Source organism: Spermophilus citellus (assembly GCF_964194105.1).
Source record: "Spermophilus citellus genome assembly, chromosome: 5".
In the NCBI taxonomy this organism is placed as follows: Eukaryota; Metazoa; Chordata; class Mammalia; order Rodentia; family Sciuridae; genus Spermophilus; species Spermophilus citellus.
In genome coordinates this window covers 138,997,144-139,014,573 of record NC_138186.1, presented here as the reverse complement: position 1 = coordinate 139,014,573, position 17,430 = coordinate 138,997,144, and positions in this window count along the sequence as shown.

Genomic DNA, 17,430 nt, shown 5'->3' with positions numbered 1-17,430 from the left:
GTCATGGCTGGAATCAAGTGCATTAAATATAACCAGATGAATGAAGAGGATAAATAAAAAATAACATTAATAGGTTAGCTGGGGGCAGATGGGGGAACATAAATGAACTAGAAAGTTACTCTAATATAAGAACCCAAACCACAGTCATTTATTGAGCATCTACTGTGTACCAAGATCTACCACAGCAAGTAAGGTTACCATGAAGCCTCAGACACAGGGTTCAAAGCTCCCTCTTGGAACAAATAGTGAGTGTCCTGTCTAGAGAAACACACATTATGAAATGAGCATTTTACCTTGTGTCATAAACAAAGGACTTTGGGAAGCAAGAGGGCAGGGAAGAAGAAGGAATGCGGGCTAGGCACATCCAGGACCACAGCAGGGAGATGTGAATTAGGACTGGATTTTGTAGTGAGATAGTGAGAGTCTGGGGTGTGGATGGGATGTGTGGGCAGTAAAGGGGGTATTCTTAAGGGAAAAAGCCCACGTGCTTGGGTCAGTAGAATATATTGGTAAATATTTCCTAACCAGCTAAAAATGGAGAAAGCTCTTGGTTTGCAGCTTTTGATTTTTATGGTAAATGCTTCTGCTATGGCCAGTTTCAAACTAGCAATTGTAAGTCAATCAGCTCACAACATCTTTGACAATTTATCAACAGGCTCTTGGGAGCTGGTAGAGGCAGGCTCCAACACCTCGACTTGGTTTGAATGTGTTGAATTTGAGGTAACTGCCAGACATCTGAGTGGGGGTGACTAGGAAGAATCACATGTGTGTTGTCCCAGTAACAATCTGAGCCAAAGCAGGGTCTGTTTCAAAATCTCAAAAGGTAACACTTTGAGGAGAGGTCAGCACAGGCCTCAAGGCCCTATTGAACAAGAGCAAACTTACTGTAAATTTGTTTATTCTCAAACAGTAGGTACAGCTTCGTCAGTTTAGAAGCACCAAATAAAACAGTAGTTCATTTGCCCTCTGGATTAAAAGCTAGCTTCAGATTCACAGTCTATCCAGTATGCTCTTGGAGCTGCTTTTCCAAGCAGCCCTAAGTATACCAGCTCCAAGGTCCCTTACTTTTGTGTTTGTCCCAGTATATCTCATAATGGCTTACTGCCACCTGCTGGGCAGAGCGAGGTAGCACTTAAGGGTGAAATCTATTAAGAACCAATAGGCCTAAGCAGCAAAAACTTCCAGTTCTTTGTCCTCTGGTGTTTCTGTAGTTGTTACAAAGGAAGCCTATTAAAAATAGAACAGTCTAGACAATTCTGAGAAACATCCTGCTACTGCCAGTCATTCTGAGAGCTTTCATTTACCTGGTGAATGTCCCACTCATTGGCCCAGACTCCAGTGACCTTTTATTATTATTATTATTATTATTATTATTATTATTAAGTTTAATTTTTCGAAACTTTTTATTGGTACACTATAATTAACATAATATTGGGATTCATTAGGTCATATTCATGTATGCACTTAAGATAATTTGATCAATCTCATTCCCTGGAACTTTCCCCTTTTCCTCCTCCCTCCCCCATCTGCTTGCTCAACTTTCCTGATCTCCTTTCTGTTATTATCATTATCATTTTAATTAGTGCATTATAATTGTATATCTAAGTGAGGTTCTGACCCATATGTGGAAGCTAAAGAGACAGGAGAAAGGATAAAAGAGGAATTTCACAAAAATAGAAAGGAGAACAACAGAGTAAAGGAAGGGACTCCAGAGAAAGGAGGGGAGGGCATGGGAAGTACTGAGGAAGTCACTCCAGCAGATGATACTACATTCAGTGACCCTGGAGAAACAAAGAAAGGAACTTCTGCCCATAGGAAGCGCCTGACTGTGTTGAGCACGCTCAGTGGATGCTCCAGTGGAGAGGCCCAGGCCTTGGTTCCCAGGGAATTCCCACAGCATCTGTGTGTCTAGCTCATGATCATTCCATTTCAAATGCCCCTAATATTTCCTAAGCTAAACATGTTTGAGACTGATATTTTACTGATATTTAAAATACTGAAAAAGATTTTAGGGTATCCATTTTTATCCTGTCAATAAGATGACAGCTAAGTTTTTTTGGCTTTTCAATTCTACATAAAACAATTGCAAGAGCCAATCATAATTGGTGACATTATTTACAAGGGTGAAAACTTTATAATGAGAAGGCACAAAAGATATTTTAGAGTCTTTATTAAGTTAATTATTAATGTGATTGCTGCTTTGCATACAATGACAAGGTAAAAATTTAAAGTTATTTATGACAATGCTCATATGATTATTATAAAATTTTACCAAGAGTAAAAGTTCTTTTCTGTTCTATTTTCTTTGTATTATTACTTCTTATGTTATTTATTATTTGTTCTAAGTGTTTTTTAAAAAGCAACTACTATTATTACATGAAGAAATGGAAGCTAATCATTAAGAGAGAATTAAAAGTGTTTCTTACGCCTCACAGTGATGGGTAAATTAAAATGTTACATTTCCTTCTACCAACAGAGAATACAGGGGAGGAAAAAAAAACCTACATTTTCAGGATGAAAGACATTGTGTCCCTGCCAGGATCAGGAGCAAGGCAAAGATGTTCACTCCCTACTGCTTTTAACATAGTACTGTAAGTTCAAGACAGTGCAATAGAGCAAGAAGAAGAAAAAAGTCATGGTAATTGGAAAAGATGACATGATTTTTTATGTTCAAAAATCCCAAGGAATGTACCAAAAAACAAAAACAAAGAAATAAAACACAAAACTAAAGCTAATAAAATAATTCAGCAAGGTTCAAGATATAAGATCAGTATATAAAAATTAGTTGTGTTTCAGTATATTAAATGACCATTTGAAAACCAAAATAAAAATACAATATCATTTATGATTGCAAAAATAACTTTAGATTTTAAAAAAACTAAGAAAATATACTAAAAACTGAAAAACACTGATGAAAGATTTAAAGATATAAATAAAAAGATATGACTAGTCATAGATTGGAAGTAAACATAATAAAGATGTCAATTCTTCCAAAGTTGATTTGTAGGTTTACTGCAATTCCTTTCAAAATCCAAGAAAGATATTTTGATAAGGACATGATTATTTTAAAATTTATAAGGATAGTTAATGTTTATAACAGCACAATTCACAATAGCTGAACTGTGGAGCCAACTTAGATGCCTTTCAGTGGATGAATGGATTAAAAATGTGGCATATATACACAATGAAATTTTACTCAGCAATAAAAGAGAATAAAATCATGGCATTTGCAGGTAAATGGATGGCATTGGAGAAGATAATACTAAATGAAGTTAGCCAATCCCAAAAATCAAGTGCCAAATGTTTATTCTGATATAAGGAGGCTGACCCATAGTTGGTAGGGAGGGGAGCATGGGAGGAATAGATAAATTCTAGATAGGGAAGAGGGATGGGAGGGAAAGGGAGAGGGCGGGGGATTAGCAAGGATGATGGAATGTGATGGACATCATTATCCAAAGTACAAGTATGAAGACACAAATTGGGTGTCAACATATTTTATATATAAACACATATGAAAATTGTGATATACATGTGTAATAAGAATTGTAATGCAAAAAAAAAACCCAACAAAGTACATGTATAAAGGCATGAATTGGCGTGAACATACTCTATATACAAAGATATGAAAAATTGTACTCCATATGTGTAATAAGAATTGTAATGCATTCCACTGTTGTGCATTTAAAAATAATAAAATCAATAAAACTAAAAAAAAAATCTAGAATAGTTAAGACAAATATGAAAAGAATAAATTGGGAGGATTCATTCTACCTGTTTTGGAGATTTACCATACAGGTAGGTAAACAGACTACAGTATGGAAGGGATAGAAATACAGATCAGTCACACCGAGTTGAAAACCCAGAAATACCCACAAAAGTACACTCAACTGATTTTTGACAAAGGTCCAAAAGTAGGCGCTGGAGGAGGGGAAGCATTTCCAGTGTATGGTGCTGGAACTATTGGATACTCACAGGCAAAAACGTGAACCTTGACCTAAGCCACAAGCATTGTGCAAACATTAACCCACAATTCTGATCACAGATTCAAAGGGAAGGTATAATATGATAAAGAAATTTTAAAAATATTAAAAACAAGTGAAACTCTTTAGGACCTAAGGTTTGGTGAAGAATTCTTAGAACTGACTCCAATAGCATGATTAATTAAAAAACAACAACAAACAAATAAAAAACCCAGGTTAGACTTTATTAAAATTACAAACGTTTGTTCTGCTTTAGATCCTATTAAGAGGGTGAAAAAGACAAACCACAGTGTCTGGAAGTTTATTTGCCAGATATACACATGATAAAGGACTCATATTTAGAATTTGTAAAAACTCAAAGTAACAGTAAAAAAAATTAAGCCATTCCCTTAGAAAACAGTTAAAAGACATAATGAGATTTATTTTTTTCACTGAAGAGGATGGACATATTGCAAATAAGCACATAAAACTTTCAATGTGATTAACAAATGAATGCAAAGTAAGATCAATGTATCTCTGCAAACCTATCAAAAAGTGAAAATAAAAAATGAAAACAATATATAGCAGTGTGAAATGTTACAGCCATTCTGGGAAATAGTCTGGTAGTTTCTCAAAAATAAAAAAACTAAAAATACACTTATCATACAACCCAGCAATTGCCTTCCTGGTCATTAAACCCACAGAAAGGAAAATTTTACATCCACACCCAAACTGGCACACAATTTTTCATAGTAGTTCTATATGTAATAAATAAAAACTGGAAATAACCCAAAATGTCCTATAAGAAGTAAATGATTAAATAAACTGTATATATCCATACCAAGAATATTGATCAGCAATAAAACAGCAACAAACTTGATACATAAAATGACTTGGATTGATCATGAGGAAAGCGCCTGGAGTGTGGGTGTGTGTGTGAGGGGTGATCTCAAAGGGTTACATGCAAATAATCCCAATTATATAACATTCCATTTATATAACATCCTTTCCACAAGGTACCTTAGTGTGTTTTCTGCATTTAATTTACATCTTTACATCTCCTAGTTAGATGTCATTTCTGGAGCTAATGGTATTTTAGCGGAGTGGTGGTGCTGCTGCTGGGAATTGAACCCAGGTCCGCTTAACCACTCAATCACATCTCTGATCTATTCATTCATTCATTCATTCATTCATTCATTATTTTTTTAGACAGGGCCTCGATAAGTTGTTTAGGGCCTCGATAAAATTGTTAAGGCTTTGAACTTTCAATTCTTGGGCCCCAGCTTCCACTCCACCCCCCCCATCCCCACCACCACGCTCCTCTGCCAAAGACATCTGACAGACTGACAGCTTTAGGGGCTTAGGGATGGCAGAGGGAGGAGGAGACTATGATGATAAAGGCTCCACACCAGGAGACCTTCGTGATGAGGGAATAATTTTCTATCTTGATTGTAGTGGTGCTCACCAAACCTAAACATAAGATAAAAAGACAGAACTGTGTACCCGTTTTATCCCATTGTCTCATTTCTGGTTTGAAGACATCATCGCCAAGGTAACTGTGTGAAGGGAACACAGGCCCCCTCTGCGCTCTCTCTGCAACTCTGAATCTGAAATTATTTCAAATGAAAGGCCTGATTCAAAAAATCCAGCACCAGAGTAAAGAAAGAATGATCTTTGACAATTAATTGTGTGCTTCTGTGTGATGAAATGACTTCTTTGTGAATTCTAAGGAAGGAAATGTCAGGAACCCATGGACTCCTATCCAACCCCTTTACTTCCTCGCCTGCTCCAGAACATAGAGGCTCACTATCACTCAACTCCACAGCATTTGATTTAATGGTTATCTGTGTCCTTCGACTGGATACCAAACCCAGGCCCACACCAAGGTCACCTTTGAAACCATAATGTTTAGCACAATGCTCATTATGGGTTAAATAAATGTCGGGGAAATATTTTGGTGAATGAAAAAATGCATTCATTGTAATAGGAACATCTTTCTGAGAACACTCTCCTGCTGTCTGGTTTATTGGCTCAAACTGAACAATTCCAAGTCTGGCCAGCAGGGGGAGAATAACTCCTTAGTTTAGAGATTTCAAGCTGCAACCCATCTGCAGCTCTTGTATGTTCAATTTTATCAAAGGCCTACTTTCCTAGAGCTAACCATGTTTCTAAAGTGATAATTGTTTTTACTGATCATGTATGTGTTGTCTCACATGCATAAAAACTTGCAAATTCCCCATCTATAATCAGAACTTCCATCTATCCTGTCAATACATCCTTCCCTCCCTCCCCCAAAACCTCACCATGATGTTTTAAATTACAGTTAAAAAAAAAAAAAAAAAAAAAAGACATGGGGCTGGGACTGTGGCTCAGTGGTAGAGCATTTGCCTGGCATGTGAGAGGCACTGGGTTCGATGTCAGCACCACATGTAAATAAATAAATAATAAAGGTCATCAACAACTAAAAAAAATATCTTAAAAAAAAGACATAAAAATTACCATCGAACTGCTTTTAAGGAAACAGTTCGGCAATAGTATTTTCCCATGGGTCAGCAGACCTCTAAAATTTTTTATCTTATAAAACTGAAACTGCACCCATTGAACAACTCCTGCTTCCTCTTCCCCCAACTCTTGGTAACCACCATTCTACTTTCTCTTTCTATGAATTTGACCTCTATAGATATCTCATATATGTTTGCCCTGTTGTGACTGGCTTAACGTAATATCCTCAAGGTCCACCCAGATTGTAGCATGTGATGGGGGCTCCTTTTTTAAGACTGAATAATATTCTATTGTGTGTATCCACCTATGTTGCTTATTCATGCCTCAGTGGACACTTAAATTATTTCTTCCTCTTGGCTACTGTAAATAGGACTGCTATGGACATGGGTGTGCACCCATACATCCTTTCAAATATGGAATAAAAAAACATTCACAAGTGACTTGTCTCAATTTTTAATTCAGCCTTCTTTCTTTGAGATACACACATCTAGATTGAAAGAAGCAAAACCAGACCTGCTATTTACTGAAAAGTTGTATCTATTTCAACAGTTTCTCAAAGCATAGACCACAAGCCTCAGAATTACCCAGTGTGTATGTAAAAGGAATATCTACCAAATCAGAGTGTGGGAGTGATGGGCAGGATCCTACCTGCTGGTGGGTCTGTTGAGTTGTTTTTTTGTTGTTGTTGTTGTTGTTTTTTTTTTTTTTTTTTTTTTTTGGTGGTGGGTGGCTGTAACAAGGATTGAACTAAGGGGCACTCGGCCACTTAGCCACATCCCCAACCCTATTTTGTATTTTATTTTAGAAATGGGGTCTCACTGAGCTGCTTAGCTCCTCACTTTTGCTGAGGCTGGCTTTGAACTTGTCATCCTCCTGCCTCAGCCTCCTGAGCTGCTGGGCTTACAGGCTTGGGCCATCACCTGGAAGGTCTGCTGAGTTTTAAAAAGACATTAATATTAGAGAGTCATGTCCTTGAGCACACCATAATTAGGCATACAATCCAAGGAATAGAATCCAAAGTGGGATAAAGGTAACAGATTGTATTCCAAGAACATGCACAGCAGAAGAACAGTTCATACTCCTTTTAACCAGACTCACAGAATTGAAGCTTCTGAAATATACAGGATTCTGAATGGGAGAAGCAGGGACGCAATTGGCTCCCACCTCTGCCCTTCAGAATCCTTTCTTTGCTCACCATTTCTCTCAAATATTAAGACAGGCAAAGTGACTGTGTGCCTTTACCATGTTTCCTTTTCTGACCACATTGGACTTAAAACCATTTGTCTTATTTAGTTAACAATTGCACCATAACTTATTGGTTTCACATCACATCTTTCTGTTTTCACAGTCCTGTGGGTTGTCTGTGCTCAGCTGGTGGCTCTGCTGATGGTCTTTCCTGGGTTCACTCTTGCAGCTGTTGGCAGCTCCATCAGGGTTAGAAGGCTAAGATGGCCTTACTGCCTTGTATGGAACCTTGGTGCCACAGTCACTGTCTGAGCAACCTCTCTCCATGCAGAATCCCTAGCCTGTGTCTACTTACACGACAGCAGGGGAGTCCAGGAGAGCAGGCTCATCCCCTCCATGATGTTTGTTATGCACCAAGATTAAGTCCTAAAGATCTGCTTCCCAACATTATACCTATGGTCAACAATACTCTATGTGTCCACGAAAACGTAAGAGAGCAGATCTTGTGTTATCACAATTTGAAAAAGCTTGAAAAGAACCATAGGGCGACAGATATGCTGAACATGAATATTTATAAAACAATATCTCAAAACAAAATGCATAAGAAAAAAAAAAAGTTGAGCTCAAAGAGTGGAGAAATAGACTTCACCTCTCAGGGGGATAAGTGGAGAGGGCGCCTTGCAAAGGGGCAGATGGGAATCTTTGCAAACAATCTTCCACAGTCTGCTCTATGGTCACAGCACTTCACATCCTTCCCACAAGCAAAACCCATTCACCCTGTCACCAAACCTCCAGAATCTTATCCAGTCACATCATCAAATTCAAGGTCCAAGATCTTCTGATCTGCATTAGGTTTAGATGCAAAGAAAGTCCTTCAGGTGCTGGTCCTTAGGCATAAAAACCTGTTAACTAAGCAAGTACTCTTCTTCCCACACACCGCAGCACAGTGTGGTGAACTTGGGACAGGGTCATTATCATAGACACTCCTGCTTGCAGAAGGAAAGTTGGACACCTCAGCACAGTCACTGATACATAGCAATTCTGAAATCTGATGGGGCACTGGTTACCAGTTCCCCCTCCTTCAGGACAGTGACAGTTCCTTGATTAGGATCTAATTCTTCTTCCTCGAGTGGGTTTCCTAACTCATTTTATCATAAACCTTCTGGTTCTGCCCTCTGAGAGATGCAATGTTAAAATGTTTTCTTGTTTTGTTTTGTTTGTTTTAATGAAAATGGATCACATTTGTAGCTGAAAAACTTTCTCAACTTAATCCTCACTCATACAAAGTTAAGGTTCTAGAAGTCTCTTTTAAACTGTTAGTCAAACTTGAGGGGCTGGAATGATAGCTTAGTGGTGAAGCACTTGCTTGGCATGTGCAAGGCACTGGGTTTGATCCTTAGCACTACTTAAAAAAATTGATACAATTTTCTCTAAACTTTGGATTTCTCATGAATCTTATTAGTATTTACTGTGAGCCCCCAAAGCCACATTCATCCTTAAGTCTCAGATGCCAACCTCTGTCTTTGGATGTATAAGTACCAAGGTGTCTATATTTCTTCTCAATTCTGTTCACAAGTGCAACAGTGCTCTTTGGCTCATCTGTCTTTCAATACCTTCATACCTGTCCGTAAAGGGAAGAAATATGTAAATAACAGCCAACTGGAAATTTCAACTTTTGCTTGAAAGACTCCTTAGCCTGATCCTAAGGTTCCTTGGGTATGTTATCAGTCTTCCAAGATAGTATGGGATAGATTTTGAGCAATTCCAACACTACAGAACCCCTACTGCAGGTATTGCTTTCTACAGTCTTTGACAATCTCTTTACCATTTTCTAGTCTCTGTCTCCTGCCTGATTCCAAAGCCATTGTCTCATGATTTAAGTCATACTTATGGTACCATCTACTTTCCATGCCAATATATGTCTAAATTCTATATTGTATAAAAAATTACAGTAAGATGGAATAGCTTAAAAGAATGACTTGTTATTTAACATGATTCCCTGGCTGTTCTCAAGTGGGAAATTCTTTGGATGGTCCCACCTGGGATCACTCATGCAGCTTCAGTTATCTGGCAGCTCTCTTGTAGCTGAGGGGTATAAGATGGTCTTAACTCTCATATGGCCTGTTGGTGTTGGCTGTAAGCCTGAGCATCTTTCCTACAGATTTTCTCATCCTTCATAAGGGCTCCCTTATGTAGTGGTAGGAACATTTGGAACCTAAAACAGAAGCTTCAGTTCTCTTAAGGACACCTCATAAGTTGCAACATGTTCCTTCTGCCATTTTCCATTAGCCAAAGAAAGTCTCAAGGACAGCCAACACTCAAGGGACAGAGAACAGATTTAACATGCTGTTTGGGGGAGCAACAAGGCTGCATGAAGGATGGAAAACAACAATCTACTACAATGATGAACCGGGGAACAGAATGCAAATTACTCTGGGAGAAAAGTTGGTGAAACAGAAAAAAGAATAAATAGGGTTGATAGAGGTGTGACCTCACCTCCCTGAATGTGCAATATATGGGAGAAGTGATCCAGAGTGTGAGTGTAGACTTTGCACCTCAGATGAAGAGAACCTTCACGTGAAGCAAAACTTCAAAAGAGGAAAAGAGCCCAAATATCATGAAAAGTATGAAGACAACCTTAATCCATCTTTTCTTCCATTGCTGCCCTTTGTTGGGACTGTAGAAAAATGGACAGGACACAAAAGGCTTTCCCCTGACACTGGTTTAAAGGACGATCCAACAACTTGGACACAATGGGAAGATGGCCACACATCCTCTTCGCTCAAATAGAATTTCAGTTGCAAATGGAACAACAACAACAAAAAGGCACAAAATTCTTCAAATATACTATGGGGGTGGAGAGAGGAAAGGCTCATTCTACCTAGCCCACCTAGAAGAAAACAGGTCAAAGAATGAGAAGAGGCACCAGAGAAACACTTCACGTGTAGAACAAGATGACAGACATGTCTTGAGCCAGCTGTGCCATGAGCAGATTAGACACGATTGCGTCTTTCCACGATGTCAAAATTTATTGCATACTAGCAGATTCACAAGCTACATCACACTCACCATATTTAAGTTAAGTAAAAATCCTCGTGGGTCACTATGTGTCAGGACCAAAGCAGTCACAAGTTCTTTTATTTTCCAGTCTTAAAGTCTAATATGTATAATACTCAAGACACACGTCATAAATCACATGATATTGTGTATACATTGTAGAAAAGCTAGAGAAGAAGAGTAGTAGTAGTTAGTAGTAGTAGTAGTTAGTAGTAGTAGTGGTAGTAGTAGCAGTTGAGATGGCCATGGTGTTTCAGGATGCCGAACCAAGGGCAAAGGCAAAGAGCAGATATGAAGGCAAAGAGTTACTGGAGGTGGTCCCATAAGAGATTTAAGAAACGCAGAGTTGAGGCGAGGTCCAACAGCTTCCAAGTGTCAACTTGTCCTCATGAGCAGGAAGAACTGGGCTGAGCTGAAGCCCTGGGACAGAAAGCAGAGGTTCTTTCCTGTGGATTTTCTTGGGCAAGGCTTCTGACCAGTGACCAGGCGAGGAGGTCCTTGTGCCACTGTGTCCAGTCTTGGGTGCTCCTTCTTTTCAAGGTCTTAGGTGGGGAAGTTACATCTGGTGAAGTTGCTAAGCTCCTGGGTCTGGTGTTCTGACATGATTTGACATGCTCTGGTGTCCAGGTACTCCTGATTTAATTTAATAAGTTGGCACAAATAATTATCAATGTGTGCCTTATGTTTGTGCTGGGCAGCTGGTGGTTATTTATTCATCTTAACAAGGTGTGGAGTCATTCTACCCTGGCACTTGTGCTCAATGGAGTAATTCATGCCAAACGTCTGCTTTACAAAACAGAGTTAGGCGCAGCCTGTTCTCACAATATGTAGATCCAATACACAAAAAGAGACTCAAAGAAGATATGATAAAATAAAGGTAGAGATGTAAAAAGAAGGAATAGCAGGTCCTAAGAAATAATAAATAGCAAAAAAAAAATGAACTTTGATGAAAAATGGAATCAGGGGTTGTTTGAAATAGTCTTAGTGATTGAAATATAAAATAAAAAAGGATTAGCATAATAATCCAGAAGCTAATAAAACTGATGGGAGGTTAACCATGGTGTGATAAATGGATGATTGTTATTTCCCTCCTTATACTTTACTGTATTTTTTTTAAAAGAAATTTCTCGAATAGAAATCAAATCTGTCAATTTGGAAATAACCTTTATTTTTTTAAAAAGGGAGGCTATGGAAGGTAAGGGGGGTGGGTGGGAAGCGGTCAGAAAGAATGAATGAGAGTTTCAAAAGGAAAAGAAATGTCGGGAGGAAGCGTGGAAAAATCCGCCATGCCTGTGAGATCCAGGACAGTGGAAGGGCCGGCACACATTCCAGTGGAGAGGAAGAAGCTCTGCAAATGCAAGAGTCAGTAAGTAAGGAGGAGAAACCCGTAGGAAGGGTGGACATGGGCTACACAGGGAAGAATCACACTTCTCTGTGGATGACTTCTAGAAGGCAGGGGGCAGATAGGAAGCAAGACACTTGGAAGTGGAAGAGAAATGGTGTCCAGTGGTGCCACCCACCAGATGCCAAGCCAGGGTGGGCCTTTCTAAACCGTATTCACATCACTACGGCAAATCTCAGTAAATGACAGAGGACCATTTAAATTCAATGGGGAGCTGCTCTAGATGTTATTGGAAACTTACACGTATGTACACGGTGAACCGGACACCGTCATTTCTTGGGAAGTGCTCCCCTTCTTTTTGTTTTCCCCTTCTTTTTGAATCTCCTCTTTTTGTTTTATATCTTCTTGCAGCTTCTTCTATTTATTAGATTCACGTATCCATTAACCTGTTCTATATAGTAAGCATTTCTTTGTCGTCTCTTCTCATTCTTTGACCTGTATTTTCTACTAGGTGAACTGGGTAGACTGAGCCTTTCTTCTGTTCCTCTCCTCTCTCCTTATTTCTTTTCTTCCTTGCTTTTATATTAAGAAAATTTTTCTTTCTTGAATAAACATTACTGATGCTTTTTTCCAGATTATAGAAATAGTGCTATTTATGGGGAAAAAAGAAAGTGAGAATTACCCTCCAAATACTACCACTTAGATGCAATAACCGTTAGCATTTGAGTTCATTCACTTCCAGAAAGATGAAAAAGAAACTGAAGAGGAGAGAGAGCCAAAGAGGAAGATAAGAGAGAAGTGGGAAAAGGGAGTAAAGGATTCTTCTAGCCACGAGAGTAGATAAATTTCCAGTGCTATTTTAGAAGCTGTCATTTTCAATTTATGTGTTATGAATTAATTTCAAAATAACTATATTTGAATTAATATATTTCACTTTAGTAAATTTTGACAAATTTCAGTTATTAAGGAAGTGTTCTATTATAGGAATAAACTCTTACTACTATTTCTCACATGAGTTAATATTTAGATTGAAAATCACTGTACTTTCATAAAATTGTACAATGGTCTCTTTAGAGTAAACTTAAAGTACAGAGATTTGAACAGAACACTGGTAAAGGATCAGTCTTTTCATATTTGACCCATTTTCAGGGATGTCTTTGTTATTACAATATTACTGTTTCATTTTGTATATGAAAATTTACATTTTGTATTTCATTTTCACTATCAGTCTTCCATGAGACACTGAAGGATAGGGAGATTTGAATCCTTTTTAGCTCCCTGCTAAAATCATAGTAAATTCCATTGCCTGGAATCTCAAAGATGGGAGGAAGTAATGGGAAATGTCACTCCTCTCTGTAATACATGTGGAAGATATCTGAAGTCTAATTGTTCCAGATGCCCTGGTGTGGGTGCTACTATTTACTTATGTTCTTCTGCACTGATAAACTCTTCCTTGCAGAAGAAAGTATGACCTGGGATTGGTGGAAAGAGAATGGAGGTATTTCTACACATCTACCTCCACCATTGCCAGTATTTAGGAGAGCAGCACGTTGCTGGAGAAACTTTGTGTGCTGCCGCGTCCGGCAGAAATGGACCGAGTCCGGCGGGAGACGTCGGGGTTAAAAGATTTCACAGGACACCAAGGTTCTTCATCCAGGGAGAGTCTGTCTTTATTATCTCAGCTCATACTTATATATTTCTTTCAGACAGAATGGAAAGTTACTGGTAGGCGGAAGCAAGGACGGAGGGGGGCAGGTGGTCCTTGTCGACTCATACTAAGCCTTCAACCAGGAACCTTATCAGACCCAAGCAGGTCAGGACGTTCCCACATGACTGTTAAGGGCTGAATAATATGGAAACAGACACCACAAATCCTTCAAGGCCTTGTGAGCTGGCCTCTTTGACGTGCACAACAAGAAACCAGGGCTGGATCCAAGCCCTGGGGGCCGGGGGGAGTCCGTGCCAGCAGTTCCCCCTCTTTTGTTTGTTGCACGTCAAAGGGAATCAAGTAGCCCCTGTCTTAGGTCGTTCACTGTCCTTACACTGCTTACCCGTCTTTGGGGAGGCCTCATTCCCCTGTCTTAGGTTGCAGTGCAAGCGTGAAAGTTGCCCGTCTCTGGGTACTACAAGATCAGCTTGTTGTTGTCAAGGCGTTCAGTGGTATCTATTCAGCCAGTCATTATTGGGTTTTTAATTGGTTCCGGTTCGACAAGGCATAGAGTCAGAGGAGAGGAATAATAAAAATAAAGAAGAAAAGAAGGGGGCAAAAGGAGGAAGGCATGAAGCAGGGATCATTGTAGAAAAATCATCTTCGAATTGGTCGGAGACAAACTTCAGCAAGATCATCCTTGGTTTGTAGGCGTTGATAATGAACCTGTATTGGCTTAGAAGTCAGAATGTTAATTTGATCTTTAATAAATTGTGTCATTCTCTTGACAAGGCAGGGGCCTACAGCAACTATAAGGAGGAGACCGAAAAGCGGTCCCATATTGTGAGTGGAGGCATCTGCTTTAGCATTGCCTTCCGCCAGAGGTCCAGGAAGCTCTGAATGTCCTCGGATATGTCCAATGAATAAAGGATCTCGTCTAGCCCAAACAAGAAGTTGAACTGTTTGTAATTGTTCCATGATAGTAGATTGCCTGCCAATATAAGGGGCTGTTTCAATAACTAAGGCTAAATTGGCAACATAGAGACTATCAGTGTACACATTAAGTGGGATGGAATTGTATAGTTTAAGGGCCATAATTAGAGCCTCAACTTTTGATCTTTGGGCAGACATTTCAGGTACAGGATGTCGAATTACTTGAGATCCATCAAAAACAACAGCAAATCCCCCTTTTGCTCCGTCTGTATAAACAGTCTGAGCCCCCGGGATAGGTTCCCCTTTAATAATTTTAGGAAAAATAATAGAACATTTTTTAAGGCCTTCTAGAAGTTTATGTCGGGGGAAGTGATCATCAATTTGACCTTTGAAATTACAAAGGAAGAGACACCAAAGATTATGTTCTTGTTGTAATTTTAAAATCATATCCTGGGTATAAGGCTGAATGAGAATGTCAAAAGTTTTTCCAAACAGTGCATCACCCAAATATTTGGCTTTCCAGATCAGATTTATCACTAGTTCATAAAAGGGAGTTATCACCCGAGAGTTAGAAGCGGGTAGATGGACCCAATAAATGGGACCTGTTTGCCAAAACACTCCAGTAGGAGTTAATTTTGATGGCAGGATTATAAATGATAGGGGTATAGAATAATCTATCTGGGTAACCTGTATCTTTTGTGGGGCTGTTTTTATTAACCTGAGTGCCTTCAAAGCTTTTGGAGTAGGTTTTTACAGGGAGGTGGGTGAGGGGTCTCCTCTCAAAAGGTCATACAGGGATTTAAGTTAGTAGTTCAATATACTTAATGTTTAATCAACAATGTGAATTTATTTACCAAAATTAATCTTTATCTTAAACAGTAAGAATTATTAGGCAATAAGGATCTTTCTTTAAAGAAATAAACTTACATTTTAATAGGTGTTTATCATATCAAAATATGGACAAAATTTTTGCTCACATTAGTATAGTTAAATTAGGAAAATAACCTGAAATACCCTTAAATTAATTATTGTCAGTTTAGTATATATAAATCTCTTTTTTAATTGTTCTAACTTTTTACATCATCTGTTTAGATACCAATATAAAACCCCCTTTTTTTTTTTTTTTTTTTTTTTTTTTTTTTTTTTTAGGAAAATGAATATAAAGACCTTGTTTTACCCAAAGATGATTTCTTTCTTCTTTTTAGGATCCATGTGTGCTTTTTCTTTGTTGAAGCACCTTTTTCTTAAAAAAAAAATATATACTTTGGAACAATTTCTGAAAACCTTAGAATCTATAAACAAATTATTATACTTTGATAAGGAATATCAATGAAAGTATGGTTAAAACCCTTAGATATTTTGTAGAAATAATTTATCATCTTATGAGTTTAAACAGTAACTTTGAGAATTAGAAATTACTTGGTTGTATTTTCACTTAAAAGCAAATTTACAGTAAACACATTTATCTCAAATATCTGTAACTGAAAAGGCAGAGTATCTTGATAAATGTAAATATAAAACATAAATTATGGGCTTCCTGTTGAAGAAAAACAATTAGGCAAATATATATTAACTAATCAATTAGGCATGTGCTAATTAATTTATAGATTAACAAATATAGGTTATTTAAATATCTAAAAAATATATATTAAGAATAAGAACTTAACTTATAATTGTATTAACTTTATGTAACCACGTGGTCTTAAAATATTTGGATCCATTTTAATTTATTTTTAACTAGGAGTGCACTCTTTTATGTGACGTCACTTGATGTAACTGAAATAAGATCCTTGAGTATACATTTTTATTTTTATAGTTAGCAATGAAAATAAGGATTTTTTGGTCATCACAGGAACTTTGCCGGCTTGTTCCTGTGGCAAGCAAATGCATCCTCATGACCTCTAAAATTAAAGGTAAAATATAAAGAAACATATTTGATATCTCTCATCAATAGAACATTATTTAGTAACACAACTATAAAGAAAAAGTCAGGTTATTTAACTTAGAATTAGCTTAAATTTAGGACTGTAACATAGAAACCTGTAGAATTAAATTTTGTCTGAAAAAGATATCTTTCGTTAGCATTTACAGGTAGGCATCTTTTAAAAATACAGGCTCTGAGCAGCTCCGGTAGAAATCTGAAACACAGCAGTACAGGTTAGTGGCTGGAAGGCGGGACTAGAAGTCCTGTCTGAGTGACTGTGGAAGAACCAATCAGTAGCCCCAAAAGTGTGGGAGGTGGGACCAGGAAGCCGCTCTTCCGGCCAGGCAGCCCATGGTTACCATGGTGATGCAAACAGCATGGAGTCTGTTGCCCATTTTGGGGGCAAAAGTTCCCCAAGTTTTCCTAACCTGCATTTTGTTTGATTTTGTCTGCATTTTTCCCCGCCTGGCCAAGATCTTACTGCGGTAGCAGCTTGTTCTGTCTCTGGATCGCCCCGTACACTCTGCCTTCTGGGGTTGTCCTCGTCCCAATCGGGGTTATAAGGAGGGAGCGCAACAGGGATTGGGGCCATAGGTGCTTTAAATCTTGACTTTTTCATTCGACCCTCCAGTTCCTCTATCTCCCTTTCCAGTTCCTCCTCCTGCCAGCTGTTACCATGGAGCCCAGTTAGTAACTCCCTTATCTTAGAAATGTACTCAGCACTGTGAAGCCCAGCTCAAGGCCAGAGGCCTTGTTTACATATTTTTGTGAAAAACTAGTAAGGGAGTGTCTAGCGCCTGGAGTGCTGATCTTTTCAGACAGTAGCCAAATAAAACAGGGTAATATGAAAATAGGAAATTTATCCACATTGAACCTTTTT